A 13,035-nucleotide genomic window follows, 5' to 3' on the forward strand; every position below is an offset into this window, starting at 1 on the left:
AGGATAAGCACAATCGTAAGATGATGCATACTCGCCTCACCTCAGGAATTCTGATTCTGCTCTTGCTTGTTGCAGGCAGATTTGAACTATTCAGCAAGGAGATGAGTCCTAGAAGCAATCTCGTGACACAGTAGAGAGGACATTCCCTGAGAATCCGCCTTTCAAAGAAAATCAACCAAGTGTTTCTAATCCTCTTCCTCAAGAGCTCTACCATCTCCATTCACATCACCAACTCACTTCACTCATTTTTCATTTCAGTTCTAAAAATGCATGCACAACTTTTGGCCTGGCACACAGCGCAGCAAGAAGGCACAAAACAAACGAGCAGCACTGCAGAAAGGACCCAGGAATCTCAGCTCAGCAACGGGCAGCTCTTAAAAGGCCCCCAACAAAACACCACCAAAAAATCAACTTTATCAAGTCCAGTGTGCATTAGAAGAAATAATCACTTCTGAATGACCAGACAATCAGTGGCTGGACTAACAGTTCCTGGTCAAGAATGCAACCAGCATAAGTGGATCTATGAAACAGTCATGACTTGTTTCTTAACCAACAGTGGAATTTACTGTTATCCTTTAAGAAGGCCAAAGCAACTAAACTGAGGGATACATTAAAATGGAGCGCCTGGATGTTTGGAGGGATGCTCTGAACCACACAGAGCTGCAGCTCTGCCACTTCTCTCAAGTCTCAAAAGGACTTTTCCTGACCATCATTCCTACACCAAACCTCCACCCACAGTCACTTCTGGCAACACCAGCAGGTGCAGTTCCCTCTCCAACATGGGCGTAGTTGTGCTGGAGGACTGCTGCCTCCCAGCCTGCAGTCATCCCAACTTTGCTCAGTCAGCATCACCTGCCAAGAAGGACAAAGCCAACGATAGGGACAGGAGGGAAATCCAGCCTGTGGAAACACTAAATATATAAATCTGTTTGGCTAAGGTGAACGTGGGAAAAATTCTTCAGGATGAGCGTCACACGTAGCTCTGTCAGATCACTACTCTTGTAACACAAAAGGGAGAAACACCGACCCTGAGTTTCCTTACATTGATTTGCCTCCTTTATCCCAGACCTCTGAAGCACCAAGTAATTTAGTAGTTGCTATAGAAACTACCAGATTTTATTGAACTGCCCCGAAAGGGTCAAGAGATAGCATGAAAGTGGTACATTTTAAATTATTTCCCTGCTACACAACTGCTTCATTTTAGTTGCCTTGCACTCCTCTGCTTTGTTACTCAAAGAGTATTTGGACTGACCAGGAGGTGCCAATCTGCTAGGGGGCTGCAACAGGTAAATCCCAAATCAGCAATGGTCATGCTCTAATAAGCTGTATAATTCCTCACACAGAGGAGCCATCCCAAGCCTGTTTTCACCCACGTTTCACCAGTTTAATAATTCTGCACTTAATAACTCATCTCTTCACTCCAGCTCTGTCACACTCTCCCCCCATCCCCTCTCATTTATGCTTCTATCAATACATATGTGCAGACTCCATCACATTGCATCACTGCAGCTTTGGACTGTTGCCTGAACGTAGTCAGCTTTGCTGCTCTGTGAACTCCCTGCTAGCACCTTTCATCCTTGTACACATATAAATACAGTGCTTAGGTACTAAGGGACAAACCACACCGAACATCTCCAGAATATCTCAGGTTGGATATTAGGAAGAACATCTTCTCAGAAATGCAGTCAGGCACTGGCACAGGCTGCCCAGGGAGTGGTGGAGTCACCGTCCCTGGGGGTGTTTAAGGAAAGGGTGGCTGTAGTACTTTGGGATGTGACCACTGGGCACTATTGGAGGTGGATGGACAGTTGGACTGCATGGTCTCAGAGGTCTTTTCTAGCCTTAATGATTCTATGATTCTGTAAAAAATACACTTACCTTTTCTTGCAGCACAGTCCAGCCAGAAGGCATTATCCTGCCTTAAAAAAGGAGCACGTGTCCCTAAATCAATTACCTTCTCTCAAAAATCCTCTCTAATCCCTTCAAACATGCTACTTCATTTATTCTCAAAGATATTAAAGCTTAACAACTTAAGGCTCTACAAACCCTCCACATTTCTCCATTTTGATCTTACTTTTTAAGCACTGAGACAATTTTAAATGGAGTGTGGCAGCACACGAGATCAAACACGATGCATCGGTTGACTTCACATTGCCCTCAGAGCACTACACACGGCAGCCCTGAAGAGCTGGCTAATTGCAGGAGCTAGCCCACTTTCCTCATCTGATCATTAAGGGAGCTGGCTTGCAGGAAAACCCCACAAATTAATGATGTTGATGTATGTAAACCTGGAGCAGAGCGCTACCAAACTATGACAAGAATCTGAAAATGTCACAGTGCCCACAGTCCTACAAATAAAGAACATATTTGGCTTTGTAATAGAGTTTTTCTCCCATGCTATGCTATACTGTATCAAGAAAACGCAGTCTACACCTGACAAACAAAAAAACCCACAGAGAATCCCCTCTCCTATCACACAGTACTCACCCACATCCTTGTTGCATAACAACACCTTTGATCTCTGCTCCTATTTCTAGCAATATTCATAAAATCCTAGAAACACTGTGGCATTAAACCAAAACCTACAGCCTAAGCACAGTCCTGTGAGCTAAATGCACGACTGGTCGCATTTTAGTGCCATGTATTTTCAGTAATGGCTTTTTTGCAAACATATCCTTTATTCAGGATACAGACTTCACGCTTTATTAAATAATCTTCATCGCTACCTTCGAGAATCCTAAATTTTTGGAGTACGGAGAGGAATAGGATACTGAGAAAACATGTACAGCTGATGAGCAGATTGCAAGATTTGAGCTGTATAAATTAGCCACTGGTCTTTTGCTTTTCATCCTACACATGAATCAACTCAGACTAATTTTGTTGCCCCAGATACATCTTGGGATTTATCAGATGTAACGATGAGCACTGGACTCTGCAAGCACTAGAAAAGGGAAAAAAGAAAAAAAAAGAGAGGAAAAAAAAGAGGAGAAAGAAGAGGAAAAAAAGAGATGGAAAAAGCGGAGTGCTTCTGAGGATGGGAGAGAGGAGGATCAGGGTGGTCAAATGTGCAACAGGATCAAACAGCACAACTCAGACTGCCCTGGGAATCTGCCATAGATAACATAAATTCACAGTACACACCAAACACAGCAAAGCTGGCAGGATTTAAATCAATTCTCAACCACCAAAGACTGATCCACATCTAACAGAGCTGACGCAGCCCACATCAATACCGACTGACGTGGTGACATAAGTAATTACCTTCCAGTTCATCCTTTAAATGACAGAAGAATCCTTCCTAGCTGAGCTATTCCCCTGAGCACCTCTCTGGGAAGAAAGGGCAGCGTCTCAGGAGCAGAGCTGTGTGCTGCAGCACTCCTGCAGGAAGGGCAAGCACCCACTGATGAATGTCCCCTTCCACCTGTGCTTACACCAATTTTGTGCAGCATCAGATTATTTGAAGAAAAAATATATTGAATATAGAGCATGCTTGGCTTTGATGATAATCAATGTTTTCTGTTGGTTTTATTAAATAAACATCTCTATTTATTTGAAAAAGAGAGAAAGGTGAAAAATGACATCAGCAACGATGACCAGATGCTCCCTTCTTTCTTCCTCACTGAACACACCTGAGACTTCACTGTCACTTGTCTATGAGACAGGCTCTTTGCTTCTCGTAGCTGAACCTTGCTAAGTATCCAAAAAGGAAAATGTCTTTTATGAGCACTGTGAACTTACATAATGTCATACATTCCCTGGGGTAACCAGCTCCATACTACATTCCTTATCGTCAGTCACAGGAGAGCAGCCTGTCATTGTGGTTCATAGCATTAGCTGGGAGGATTCTGCAGAGCTACGTTCTCCAGTTAACTGTACCATCAATAAGCAAAAGAGAGAACTCTTATTTGAAATACAGAACAATTGGGAAATACCTTTTTCTGAGAATGCGCTGCTTCCACTGCAGCATGGCAGAGGTTATTCTGAGCTTACTACTTCGACTGGGTTCAGCTGTAAGTAATTAAATTTAGTCATAGAAGTCTGATCTATAAATGGAACCTACAAAAGCAATTACCAAAGCTTCCATTAGATTGGTAAGCAATGGCAGCTCTGCTTGATGTAAATTTAAAGGAACGCTGTTTGTACCACACGAGAAGTCACAGTAACTCAATCCCCTTGCAGAGATTTACTTCCAAAGTTGCACTTCACAGTGAATACAGTCACAGGTTATACATCTCAGCCATGTTCCTTCCAATTTAACAGTCTCACAGGCGAAAAAGACAATCATATAATACGACTTAAAGCGACTTTTTGGCTCCTGCTACATACTCAGGAACCAGACGAAGGAAAAAACTAAGTTAAACATGCAAGAGACAGGGTGACTAAGCATCAACATGTTTTTAAAATGTATTTTGTACTCTTTTTGCTCCCGTTGGAATCAAGACTATGAAAAGTTGATGGAGCTGTGAATGAGCTGGTATCTCTGAGCCCAGATTCACATTAACTTCTCAAAGCTCTGTTCTACAGGTCAACAATTTTGGCAAAGAAACAGAGCAAATGCATGAAAGCACTGAAACACTCCGAACAAGTAAAATAACGAGGAGAATTCATACTACCCTGCTGTCATTCAAGAGCCATGAATCTTCCCACCAAGCTGTGTGCCTTTGGCCCCCTATCTATCAACCAAGGGTGAAGGATATCGGCTCCTCCTGACTGCCACAGCTCCTGCTGAGGACCTAACTATTTCTAATGCTGCTGAAAAACCATGCCACCCCAAAATGGGGGGATTTTGGGGGAAAGGATGGTGAGGTTCTCCTCATTTCTCTGTTTTGAAAAAGTACTAAAATACTAAAAAAACAAACAAACAGAAAAAAACCAACAAGATGACAAGATGAGAACAAGATGATAGTGATAGGACAAGGGGGAATGGTTTTAAACAGAGACAGAGGAAGTTTCTCACTCAGAGGGTGGTGAGGCACTGGCACAGGTTGCCCAAGGAGGCTGTGGATGCCCCATCCCTGCAGGCATTCAAGGCCAGGCTGGATGTGGCTCTGGGCAGCCTGGGCTGCTGGTTGGTGACCCTGCACACAGCAGGGGGTTGGAACTAGATGAGCACTGTGGTCCTTTTCAACCCAGGCCACTCTATGATTCTATGACAAAAGTGAAGGTGTACCGGCAGTCAGTATCCAGTCATCCCTTGTATACATCATCTCTCTCCCTACCATCAACACATTGCCTTTTTCCAGCCAATTACAGGAAATAAAACAACAAAAAGAAAACATTTTACAAATACATTCTGCCACATCCTATTATGCCAAGGCCTGTTGGACTCAGCAGCCATCAGGTTTTGTACAGTCCCTGTTTTCAGTTCTCTGCTCCTGATCTTAACAGTTACTTCTACTTTTCAGACTCTGATTTAGGTACAACACTCTCATCCAGCAAGGACTGTGGAGCCAAGGACAAACATGTAACAAAACAGGATGTCTCTTTTTAGCAGTATAAATACAAATATTTGTTGGTCTCCTCCTCCGTCACACAGGAAATTCCAGGCTACTGTGTCCGTGTGCACGTGGCACAGACAAACAACAAGAAGCAGATGGACAGAAACAGTGATGGTTTCTCACGTTCAGTAAGAAGTCAGGACCATCTCTGCACATTCCCTCACCCAACAGCTGTGTCCAAGGGTGTGTTCACACTGCATGCTCGGGTCAGCAAAAGCTTGTTCTTTTGGGTCAGTAAGACTTCTCACACAGTGGAATTTTCTTTGGGGGATGGAAAGCTGAGAGAAGCAGCTATCAAACAATCATGCTGACATATCAACTTGTGATTGTGTGTTTGAAAAGCAACTGGAAATTTGCTACAGTAATCCAGGGTAGAAGCAGCCGACAGCCACAGTGTCCTCAGTGAGAGCATCTCCTCTATACACAACAAACACAGCAACCTCCAACCAACTGACATTTCTGTGCCAAACAGAGCATTCAACTCCACAGCCTCTCATCAGCAATCTACCCTAGATGGGGATGTAGTAGTTAAAAACAGACTGGAGTTGCCCAAAATGTTTCTTCCTTCAGTCACACAGTCTCGTTTAAAAAATGACAATGTAATTCAACAGCTTCTCAAGGTTTAAATTTTAATCATTTCCCCTTTGCCCTTTCACACTACTGCTCCCCAAAGGAAATTCATCTTGAAAGCATCACTGTTTCAGGCACCTGAATCAATAAGCCTCTATCCTGAAATACACAATAGCAAGGGAATGCACTTTCTCTATTAAATACACACTCCACATGCACATGTCGACTCTCAGGCACTCCTTACACAGCCTGCTTCGTGCTCCCTTCACATAAATGCACGTACACAGTGGGGGTGAGAAGACACTAAAAACTGTACCTTCCAATGACTCAGAGAGCTGGTGTGAGCGGGCCATCAGCAGAGCTGCACCATCTACCTGATTGCTCCTGAGCTCCTCCTGCCTGTGAACTGAGCATGGCTTTATGAAGGCATCCTCCCACTTTCCCAAAGAGCAAAAAGGCTCAGCAGTGCTGTACACTGCGAGACAACGATGGGTAGTTCTGCACAAATGCTGTTCAAACGCACCCAGCAGTCAGCCTGCCAGCCTCACAGAACTCTGACGTACACGCATTTCTTTTCATTGTCATGCACTTCATCAGAACCAACCTTCAGCCCAGCACCTTGTGATCTCCAGGGACAACAATCACCTTTCCTTCAAACACCCCTAGAAGGGCTTTTGAAGAAATACTAAGCAGGGACTCCGCCTTCCCTAGGAGATAACTCAGTCATTCAAAGTCAACTCTCCCCTGAAAATCCCTCTTGCTCTCATAGGAAGGCCTGTACTTCATGCCTCACAGATTAACCAGAAGGGCTTTGCTGGCTCTGGGCTCCCAGAGGCAATTAGGCACTGAACAGCCCACCTGCTGCCTGCATCAGACATGGCTTCACGCTGCCTCTAACTACCAAGAGGTATTCCTTCCAAATGAGTCACCACTGCAGCGGTACTCAGCTCTGCCTCTGGAGACAACCTGCTGATCATGGGATAGAACATGAAGCAGGGGTTATCCTGACACTATAATGAAGCGAATCTCATTTCTGTAACAGCAGAGTCTACATGATCCAGTGAAATCACCTCAATGAAGGGACTCAATTCAGCTCATAGGGCTGCTCAGCATTCAGGTCTCTTCAGTGTTGTTGGCTACGTTAGAAATACGCTCCGTTAGCACAGAAATACAAGTTGTTAGTTGTCTGCATGAACAGAGCAGCCCAAACAGCAAGTCATTGAACTGCACGGCTCCTCCAAGGAAAGGCAACTTGCTTCCCCAAGGTCTGCTCTGCAGTACTTCACCACAACCATGAGCCAAAAGAAGGGTTCACAACCTGCTCTCTGCAGCCACAGCTGGGTGTGTGTCAGTGACGTTCAGCTGATGGAGTTGGAAAGTACCCAGGAATATAGAGGGAAAAGAAAAAAAACAGGATTGAGAACTAGCACAAGGGTGAACAGAACATTATTTCTACACCATCTTATGAGACTACAGGAGAAATAAGAATCTAACTGCCATGAGATGCAATAGAACAGGATGCCTGGCAGAAGGGAGTATTTTTAAAGCAGAGCCTTGGAAAACAGCATGCAATTGCTTATTCAGAAAGTCCTAGATCCCACTTTTATATCTAGGCTGCAGTCCAAACCTCTGCATCAAAGTGACACGGCTACTGACCCTGTGCAGTACTTATTTTTTGAAATCCCAGATAACTGCAGAAGAACAAATGGTACAGACAGATGACCTCTATCAGCCTGATTATGTTAATCCTGACGGGAGGGCCAGGAAAGGCCTGCTTCTCATCGTGTCCCCGCTGCTCTGCTCGGTGAGTCCCACCTAACCCAGAGGCCCCCGAGGCCAAATGAACACCCAGCCCAACAGTGATTCTCCTGCCAATCTCAGGGTTACGTTTCTGCCTCTATTTGGAGCATTTTGTTTCTGTTCGTCAGCAAATCAAAAAGCAGGAGCTTAAGGCACCGTGTTTAGAGCAAGAGACAATTAATTACCCTTATTGTTTGAATACTGCCCCAACTCTAATGGCTGTTTCTCCCTTGCTAATGTATTCCCATTCCCCCCACAGCATCCCAAGCCTAAATAAGCTCTCCTCAACCCATCCCTGTTAATACACACTCAATAATCTCAGACTTTCATGTTCCTCGTCCGCTGTCAGTTATCCAAATGATACAAATTTAGCTGCTTTGATCTTTCCTCATACATCAGTCCCTCCAGGCCCCTAATCACTTTTTTCACTCTTCTCTGAACTCCCTCCAGTAATGATGTGATTCTAATCCTCAGAAAGGAGAGCCTTTGGCTTCGGTTGTTCACACAGATGCGAGCAAACTCATTTGCAGAGACTTCACAAGCTCCACACGCATTGCTGTCACCAGCAGCCACGCATTAAACCGTGACACCGACACAAAGACGGGATTGTCTCATGAACACCAGATAGCAGAAGCAGAAAGAAAACACAATGGAAATGGAAACGATCGACTTGCAGCATCCGCATTTCAGCAGTGAGTGATAGGAGCCCTGCTCACACTGATAACACACCTGGCAGCACAGAAGGGAGACGATGCTATTAATATTTCTGCTCATTTCTGCACAATAGCGGAAACCAAAGAGTGCTGTCAGCAGGAGAGCCTCAGGGGGCCACCAATGCCCGAGTGAAGCAGTAACTCAAGGACAGCTCTGAAGAGTTTCTAAATTCACAGACTTGGTGCTAATTGAGTTAAAACCAAACTTTTCTTTATTTCGTCTTTAAATAGGATAGCTGACAGAAAATGTGTGTTAGCGTATAGCAGGTTGGGACAGCTGAAGCAGAAAGGAGACTAATATTTGCCTTCTATAATCATCTTCTGTCTGTGGAACTGGACATAGTGCACAGGAAGCACGTATAACAAAAACACACCTTCATGGTTTAATATTTCTTTTTTGTTTTCCAATATCACAGATTCACAGAACAGCTGAGTTTGAAGGCAAGCTTACAGATCCCCCAGCCCTGCCGTGTGCTGGCTGTCCCCAGCTCAGGCTGCCCATCCATGGCCTCGGGCACCTCCAGGGATGGGGCACCACAGCTCTGGGCAGCACTGCCAGGGCCTCACTGCCCTCTGAGTGAAGATTTTCCAACCTAAATCTCCTTCTTTTAGCTTAAAGCCCCCCATGTCCTGTCACTATTAGACTGTGTTAAAAATTGCTCCCCTCCTGCTTGTAAGCACCCTGCAAGTACTGGAAGGCAGCAGTTTGAGCTCTCCCCAGTCTTCTCTTTTCCAGGCTCTGCAGCCCAGCTCCCTCAGCCTTTCTGCACAGGAGAGTTGCTCCAGATATACCAGTATTTATTTATTTTTTATTTCTTCCCCTATAGCCCCTGTGACAGAGGATCTGCAGACAACTTCCTTGTACAAATGAAGAACAAATTTGTTTTCCATATGCTACTTTCACACGTTTTTATTACAACCACTCTACAGCGATGCTCCAGCTTCTGCCTCTTCTCTTGACCTGCTACAGAACAGCAGGAACACACAGCTCTCCAGCTGCCACGGCCAGTCCTGAACTTTGCTGCCATCACCAACCACCTGTATCATGCAGGTTGTAAATGAGAAGGAGGAATAATACCAAACAAAGTGCACAGCTAAACTTGGGATATGGAGAAAAGGAATGAAATTCATTAAGGAACAGAACCAGATAAAGTCATGGCTGCTTTTGTTTCTCTTCGGCACAAAAAGCTGAGAACAGAACGAAGAAGCAGCATATAAGCACTGATGGCTTCAAAGAAGTGGTCGTACCAGTGCCAGTACTGAGGAGTACTCAAGATCATTAACCAGCAGAAGTTAATTCTAATGCAGGGAATCTCAGGATAACGAAAGACCTGATAGGAACCTGCTGGTGGTTTGGGGACACCACACAGTGTCATTGAGCTACAAAGAAGGAAAGAAGGGCACAAGGCTTTCCTCATTTCAGTACCAGGCTGCTCAATTGGAAAAGGTCGGCCGGACTCCTAGGACAGACAAGAATGCTTTCCCAGGGCTAAATTTAAATGTACAATGACCGACAAACTGAGAGGCATCACAGTGTGTTTCCAGGAAAGGCAAGCACACTTTAATGAAATGAAGAGTTGAACAGCAAGGTATTTCTGCCACCCATCTCACAGGGAAGCGATCCAGGTCACAGAGATGCACAAAATCTGCATGTGGTTCACTGACCTGATGAACATACAGCTCCACAAACATCTGTACCGGCCCTTTTGGCACAGAAAACATCACTGAAGCAGAATATCCTGCAGGAGCATTAGCAGTATATATTTGGTTACCACGAAAGCACAGTCTTCAAGGAAGTCAGCATCTCCTCACGGCTGTGTCCAAGCAGTACCTGTGGCAGACAGCTCTCAGCATGCCAAGTCGTGCCGGGTGTCTGGCAGCTAAACAAGTTCCCAGATCACACAGGAACACCAAATCCTGTGCTGGTACAAAACACGTGAAAACACAAAGCTATCAAAGGATCCCAACTTTGCTCCGTATTCCTCCTTCAAAAGCTCTTCTAGCTATGCTACATTAATCTCTCATTGATTGGAATTTTTTAAGTGCTTGATCTGTAAATACTTGAACTATAGCAAAACCTGAACTCTCTCTCCTTATTGATACCACAGGAAGGTGCTTTCATCATAACCCACAGGCCCTGTTTTACAGAACTTCCCATTGTATGCAGAGGGATCACGCTGAGCCCCAGCTCATCCCAAAATGACCCCAACCCCTCCAGTCACCCCTCACAGCTCCACCTCCTGCACACACCACCACTCCTGAGGCAGGACACAGATCTCCTGCTCTGACATGCTGCACATGAGAGCCAGGAGAAGCCTGATGCAAAAGCCAGATGGTGGAAACATCTCCCACTGCTGCATTTCAGTGATTAAAAGGGATGGAAGGAAGAGGGAGCAAACTTCTGTTGGGCTGCAGAGCAGTACAACCATAAGCTGCATGCCCAGGAGGGCACAAACACTGCATTACGAGGCTGAATTCTTCAAAGCAGGATTCGGAGCAGAGAAGTGCTGACAGAAGCAGAACGATCGGAATCACAGCAGCAGGAGCCGCCATCTCAGCACTGCTTTAATGGCCGCTGGTGATGCGTCTCCATGGCAGCCAAGACTGCAATGAAACTGCTGCCTGAGAAATTATGGGTCTGATGATGGCAGGGCTGGGAGACTAAACAACAAGCGTTCCAGCTGCAGCAGTCTGGCTGTCTATGCTTTGTGTCTAAATGAGATACTGGAGATAAATAGAAATGAAAACCTCTGTCAAATTTGGTCCATAACAAAGCCCGTCACTGAGCCTCAGTGCCTCACACCACTCTGGTCAGATGAGGGCCCAGAGCAGAAAAGCCAGCTGCAGGGCTGTAGTCAAAAAACCCAGGGCAAGGACTTCTTAGCAGGTTCAGGTGGCTCAGGGACAAGTGATTTGATGGTGGCTCTAAATAACCTGCACAAGTCAACAGCTTCAGTGCTGCCTGCCTCCAAACTGTCCAAGAAGCATGGGCTGCACCCTTCAAAGGATTCAATGCCACTTCAATGAGAACATCATTTTTCAATGGAAATCAGTCCTGGGCAGCTGAATGCTTGGGTTCCAGCAGAACCTGCATCTTTCGAATGGATTTCAGCTGAACATGGTGAGTCAAGGAGCAGACACAGGGAGCTGGGACACCCCCCTGTATACCTTTGATGACAGTCAGATCAAAAATCCAGATGACAATGGGGATAGAGCTTGACATTAAGAAAATTACCAATTTGACATGTTGAACAAATGGCACTAGGCATACCTTGCTTCCAAAGGGATGAATTAGTACACACATACTAGCACAGATTGTCTTGGGGTGATGTTCAGGTTTTCCAGTATTAACTCCAGAAGCCCCAGGCTGTGCACAAAGCAGTAACAATTCCCTCATCTTACCAACACTGCCTCTGGAGGTATCTGCAAGATCTAGGGCCACTTATGCTACAGTGAAACAGAAGGCTGCACGGAGATTACAGATTAACATAGGTAACACAACACCTATAATGGCATGAAGCCTAATTTTAGCTGTTTATTGGAACAAAAACATTAATCAGTCAGTGTTAAGATGATTAATGCAGTTAGATTAAAAATAGAAAATCTATTCACCTATTTAAGAAGTAAACGCCGTACCTGGCAGTTAATCAATCTTTTATGCCTCAAGTCCTTAGATGCTTTAAGCAAACAACAGACTGATTCTCACTGCCAAAGGCTCTGCATGAAGACTACCTGAACTGCAGCTGTCCTGCCACCAGAAGCCATGCAGCTCCTCCCTAAGAGGGGCATCCACAGACCATCACAGCAACAGAACAACCACAACTGCTGTGGTGAGCAGGACCTTGGAGGAAAATCTGAGTTACAAAGAGGCAACAAAATTCAGGCAAAAAGCCCACAAATTGGGCAAAAGAATAAATCAGCACCTGGAGTGGCAGATTGCACTTTGTGCACGTACTGTAACAACTGTGAATTCATAAAGTTTTAGTCACAAATCTAAATTCAATCAGCCCACTCTGTGTATATGCCTGCCGTTCAGCTATCACACTTAACGATTTGCTGCATATTGTGATAATAATTGGAAAGAATTTTAATGATGCCTCAGGAGACGTGCCTTCTCCAGCAGACAGAGACACGCGGTCCATCTGCATCTTTCAGTCCAATTTTCCTCTGAAGCATTACTCACATCAGCCAACCTTCTACACACAGCAACTCTCTGGGCTGCAGTAATTCTTAACATTTGGTGTTCATCATTTCCTGCTTTTAAAGCCACATACAGAACCAACCAGGAATGCAAGAGCCCAACGATGACCTGCTCACAGACACTGATGTGAAAAAAGAAACGCTGGTAATGCCAGGAGGCATTTCAAAAATGCTCATTTAGGGAGATGAGGGACACTGTCACCAGGGCAAAGAACGTAGCTCAAAGCACAACCTGTGCTATGACATTCCGCTGT

The 13,035-nt window shown here is 45.0% G+C and overlaps 1 protein-coding gene across 2 annotated transcripts in view; it reads right to left on the reverse strand.

The window, feature by feature from the left end:
• TTC28 (tetratricopeptide repeat domain 28) overlaps positions 1 to 13,035 on the reverse strand; it is a gene marked incomplete at both ends in the record, with an annotated part of 123,892 nt that overhangs the window by 65,892 nt on the left and 44,965 nt on the right. The window lies entirely within an intron of this gene.

This window comes from Tetrao urogallus, assembly GCF_951394365.1.
Source record: "Tetrao urogallus genome assembly, chromosome: 17".
Taxonomy (NCBI): Eukaryota; Metazoa; Chordata; class Aves; order Galliformes; family Phasianidae; genus Tetrao; species Tetrao urogallus.